Here is a 6,211-nt window from a genome sequence, read left to right as displayed (position 1 = left end):
GCGCCCCATCTTCCTTCCTGATTTTGATGCCTTTTATTTCTTTTTGTTGCCTAATTGCTGAGGCTAAGACTTCCAGGACTACATTAAATAGCAATGGTGAGAGTGGACATCCTTGTCTTGTTCCTAATTGTAGGGGAAAGACTCAGTTTTTCCCAATTGAGCAGGATTTTAGCTGTGGGGCTTTCATATATGGCCTTTACGATGTTGAGGTGTGTTCCATTTATCCCTACTTTGTTGAGGATTTTTATCAAGAATGGATGCTATATTTTGCAAATGCTTTTTCTGCATCCATTGACAGGATCATATGGTTCTTATCCTTTCTTTTATTAACATGGTGTATCACATTGATTGATTTGCGAATATTGAACCAGCCCTGCAAGCCCAGGAATAAATTCCACTTGATCATGGTGAATAATACTTTTAATGTACAGTTAAATGTGATTTGCTAGTATTTTATTGAGAATTTTTGCGTCCATGTTCATCAGGGATATTGGCCTGTAATTCTCCTTTTTGGTGGGGTCTTTGGTGCTGGAATCAAGGTAAGCTGGCTTCATAGAATGAGTTTGGAAGCTTTCCTTCCATTTCTATGTTTTGGAACAGTTTGAGAAAAATAGGTATTAACTCTTTTTTAAATGTCTAGTAGAATTCCCGTGACAAGTTATCTGGCCCAGGACTCTTGTTTGTTGGGAGATTTTTGATTATTGATTCAATTTCCTTGCTGTATGGATCTGTTAAAATTTTCTATTTCTTCCTGTTTCAGTTTTGGTAGTTTATAAGTTTCTAGGAATTTGTTCATTTCTTCCAGATTGCCCTTTGTTGGCATATAATTTTTCATAATATTCCTTGTATTTCTGTGATCTCTCCTCTTTCATTTGCAATTTTATCTACTTGGGTCCTTTGTCTTTTGTTTATGATAAGCTTGGCTAGGGGGCTGTCAATTTTTTTTTAATTCTTCAAAGAACCAACTCTTAGTATCATTTATCTGTTCTGGTTTTTTTTTGTTTGTTTGTTTCTATATCATTTATTTCTGCTCTAATCTTTATTATTTCCCTTCTTATTCTGGTTTTAGGCTTTATTTGCTATTCCTTTTCTAGCTCCTTTAGGTTGTATATTTGAGACCTTTCTTGCTTCTTGAGATAGGCCTGTATCTCAGATAAGAAAACGGATGAATAAGTTATAGAATATTATTTACTTCTACAAAATAATAAGTTACATGTAGATGTATTGATCTGGACTAACAAAAGCAAGTTCTGCAGTAATGATATAATAGTTAACATTTATTGATCACTTACAATGTGCTAAGCCATTTACATGGGATAAAACATTAAACATCATTGCTAAGGGGATCGCTCAGGATTCGTCTGCATCCTCCTTCCTGTTGTATTTTGTCTGTTGGGTTTTGTCTTTTTCTGCTTTGTTTCACCTGATTTGTCTTCCAGAGATGATCATCTATTTGTGACTTCCTCACCTGTTCTCCCATTTAATTTTACTTCCCCCCCAACCCCATTAAAAGTTTTGTATACAGTGATGGTCTCTGGAACAAGAGGAGGCAAATGTGTATGTGTGGTCCACTCTCTTGAATCAGAGGCCTTTAATTTCATGTTTTCAAACAAGAAATGGGGGTGGGGGAGAACTGGCTTGCATATGTATGCATTGATTTGTAAAGATTGGTATGAGGGCAGTGGAAAGCATGAGAACGTACACACAAGAGTTAACATTTGGTTTGAAACCTTAGCAATCTATTTTCCTTGAGTGGAAAGCTCCACTGATTTTGTAAATAACATCATTTCATTTTGAAACTGTGAATATGACCTGGATTAACAAGGTACTATATCTATTATCATCATGTTACTTCGTGGGTTTAGAATTATTTACTCATAAAGAAGGAATACCCAGTAACTGCCAAAACAAATCATCTTAAGTAAGTCCTCCAAGCCAAAGAAAGTCCTCCAATAGCCAGGAATAACTCATATTGTTTCAGAATTTAAGAGCAATATCCATTAGATTTCTATTTTAAATTTGAAAAAAATCTATAGAGAAAAACTTATAGGAACAGGAAATTATATTTAAGAGCAACTCTGTGATATGTTCTGAGAACATAAGGAGATTTAGAAACTGCCTTAGTCTTTTTAACATGTATGCATTTGTAAAATTATTTTCTTTGCCTTTCTGCTAGACAGTGGAGTATGCTCATTAAAAGTCACTGGAACAGCATGTTCCATTATCAGTGCACTAAACCACAGGATTAACGAATATTCTAGTAAAAGCAATCACATTTATTAATGTCCCCATGGAACTGTGGTTTAAAACAATAAACTTAACTATAATAATTTGGTATCCATTAACCAAATAAATTAATTCCTCCATCTATTGTTTCTAGTATATTTTAAACTCCCTGATAATAAAAGGGGGTAGAGGGGAAAATATTTTATTTATTTTTAAACAGGATAACTTTGGAAAAAGAATAAACCCAAAGCAGTGCAAACAATTCATTTGCATTACTTAGAAGTTTATGATTCTGACAAATCCATGTGCAAAGAGTTAATGAGCTGTATTGACTCCACTGGTAAGCACATTCTGTAGTTGGAAGGGACGGCAGGAATTTAGAACCAAGATGATTGCCTGGAAAGGCCGACAGGGGCACAGGAAGACAGATGGCAGAGAAAGGGGAATGTTTTTTTCCATTCATTCACCAAATATAATTAAGTACCTCCTTTTCCAGTGTTAGGTGCTTTTCAAAACTGATCTCATTCAATCCCCGCACTAAGCCTTAGAGATGAAGAAATCAGATAAGAGAGAGAGAGAGACTTCAACAAAGTAACAGCTAATAAGTGGGAAAGCAGAATTTCCATTGAATACAGAGCCAACTGACATTCAAAGCCACTGCTCTATTTTCTATCGGACTGTTGTCCACACATGAAATTATTTGCTTCATCTCCATAAGAAGAAGCTCCTTGAGGGCAGAAGCTGTGGCTACCTTGTGGCTCTCTGTGTCCCTCATCACACTTTAGAGATTGCACTGTTGTGAGCAGGACACTTCCTATTCCATATACTTCCCGTTTGTTGCAACTTGCTAAGGATTTATTCCATTCACTTGGCCAGGACTCTGGTGCCCATTCTTACATTCATCATTGCCTGGTCTCTTGCTTCTACTCTTTCCCTCAAAACCATTTCCAAGCAGCAGCCAGAATGAGCTTTTAAAATGTTCATCATATCATCTTGATCTCAGAATAGAATCCAAAGCCTTACCAATGGCTTCCATGGCCCTATTACAGCTGCTGCCCACATCTGCCCTGAGGTCTCCACCGTGGCCCTTGTGCTCCAGCCACACAGGCTCTCTCCCTATTTCTTACACTCTGAGCTCCCTTCTACCTTAGATCCTTGACACAACTGCTTCTTTTGGTCTGTTTTTTCTTTAATTATCCTATATATATATATGTTCAAAGAAGCACATGCAAGGATGTTAATTGCAGCATTTTTGTAATACAACCATTGAAAACAACCTGATGTCCTGCATCAGTAGGCAGGACCTAACACTATGATGTATAGCCTTTGAAATATTATGCAGCAGTTAAAAACTCTGAGCTGTGCACTGATGGGAGTACGAGTTGGCATAGTGTCTGTGGAAGGCAATTTGGCAATATTTATCAAAATTAGCAATTCAAATACCATTTGTGCAATTTCCCTTTTGGAAATTCAGTTCATCCTACAGATATATTTCCACACATGGAAAGTGACATAAGTACAAAGTTCTTTATTGTAGCACTGGTTGTAATAGTAATTATTGAAGACAATCCAAGGCCTCATCAACAGGGACCTGCTTAATTATTGTATAGCCATATAATAGAATAATACCACAGCATGGACAAACGAATGAAGGTGCTCTCTGTGTACTGATATGGAAAGGCACTTCATGGTACAGAGCAGTGTATAAAATATGCATCAAATGGGAGTAAAATGGGAGGGAAATAAGATTCCATATCTTAGAAATAAGATGCATATTTCTACGCATGAACAATAGCTAGTTGCAATAAGAAATTATCAGTAAGTTATCTATGAAATAGATGGTTTCATAGTTATTTATTAAACTGGTGTAAGAATGGTATAGAGGAAGGACAAGAATGGGGAGGGAGACTTCATTGTACCTCTTTTTTGTACTTCTTGGGCCTTAACTATGTGAATATAGTACCTCTCCCCTGCCCTCATATGCACATAACAAGGAAGATATGGATCTATGTGTTCTGACATGAAAAGATCCACAAGACATATTATTAAGAAAAACAAGCAAGTTGCAGAACAGTATGCACACACTTCCCAAGTTTAGAAATACAAGAGAGAGGAGGTTGGGAGAAAGGCTCAAGAAGAAACCCGAAATCAAGAGTGGGCTGGCCAATGGGGACTTTCCCTTTAGCTGTATGGTTCAGTTGTTGCTGTTTTCCAGGAAAAGTGTAGTATGTATCACTTGTTCATTAATTATAAATAAAGGAACAAAAAATCTTTCTGGGGTAGAGTAGTGCTAGGTGAAGCATGTTCTGGGAGTAGGTGACTGAAATAGAGTGAAGGTGAGGTTGGGGTTAAGAAGGTACAAGAACTGTTCAACAAAGCTATTACCTAGAGGTACACAGATGCTACGAAGCCCACGTAATACTGGGAGCTGGGGTAGAGCACCATGGGGCATTCTAAAGGCTATGAAGAATGAGAACCCTCAAAATGTCTTAATCAAGAGAGGCAGTTCTGTGACTTCACCGAGGGCATAGCTGGAGGTTAGAGCTGCATGGCAAAAGTCTCCAAGGAGAGGGGGCTTTATTCAATGATGGAAGAGAAATAGTCTAGGCCTCTGATGTGCAACACAATGACCAATGGCCACATGTGGCTACTGAGCACTTGAAATGTGGTTAGTACAACTGAGAAATTGAAATTATTTAAATTAATTTAAATTTACATAGCCACATGTTTATTTATGTTTATCATATTGGACAGCACAGATCTGGAGTGAAGCTTGAATGAGGAGCTGGTTCTGGTGGTTTGGGAGACAGAAGAGTAAGTGGCCTCCACTAGAAATGCCCAAGGTGGTGCAGTGACCTTGGAGAGTCTGGACAAGGGAAAAAGTGCTCTGGAGAATGAATGGACTATGTAGGAGGGTAAAGAGTATTTATGCGAACAAGGATCTAACATTTCTATTATTGCATAAAGTTCTATTTGGCAATGCTGGTCAAGCCACATGCTGCTATTGAGCCCTAGAAATGTGTCTAGTCCCAAATGAGATGTGGTGTGAGTGTAAATACACACTGGATTACAAAGACTTAGTACAAAAAGAAGAATGTGAAATATTAATAGTTTTTCATATTGATTATACATGTTGAAATGATAATGCTTTGGATATATTATATTAAATAAAAATATTAGTGCAAGCCATTACAACTATTTCTACATGTTTAAAATGTAGCTCCTAGAAAAATTTTAAGTTACATACGAAGTTTGAATTATATTTCAATTGGACAGTTAGTCTAAAAAGTGCAAGGGAAAAGGTTGAGCAGGGGAATAGGCCAGAGCAGTGCTGAGGATTATGAAGATGAGAGGCATTTGGTACATTTTGGTCCCAAGTGGTGTCTGATCTGATCTCGGTTTGATGGGGAGGGCTCCTATGAGATATGCAGAAGGGCTAGGGTCCCTGCATAGTACAGGCCTGAGTAGAGGGGGTTGCAGGGTGATGCTGAGGGTTTTCTTTTTAGGGCCAGTTCAGGACTTTCCCAGATTCTCTTTTCCCTATGAAAATGTACTCCCCTCTGGTCTTAACTTGCCTGATAATACCCCAACATGCTACTTCTTTATATAGTAGATAGTGCCCTGTTTAAGACCAGCCTTTCTCTTAAATATGCAAAAAGATGCTCCACTCACTTATATTAAGAGAAACACAAAGCCAAATACAAGGAGATACTGTCTTTCACCTAACAGATTGGCCGAAAGGAAAAAATAAGTAAATACAAACTCTGTGGGCAAGGTAGGGGAAAACAGGATGGTGGTGGGAATTTGGCTAGCCTGCCTTCGTAGAAGACACACTGACAGTGACTACCAAAACTTTAATTATGCACATCCTCTGACTCAATCCTAGTATTTATTCAACATACATAAAAATGGCATACATAAAAGGGTATTCCTTGCAGTAGTGTTAATTTTAAAAAGTTCTTTGCAGTAGTTAGTGTTCATTTAG

This window comes from Panthera uncia, chromosome C2, assembly GCF_023721935.1.
Source record: "Panthera uncia isolate 11264 chromosome C2, Puncia_PCG_1.0, whole genome shotgun sequence".
Lineage (NCBI taxonomy): Eukaryota > Metazoa > Chordata > Mammalia > Carnivora > Felidae > Panthera > Panthera uncia.
Note: the sequence above shows the minus strand (reverse complement) of the source record.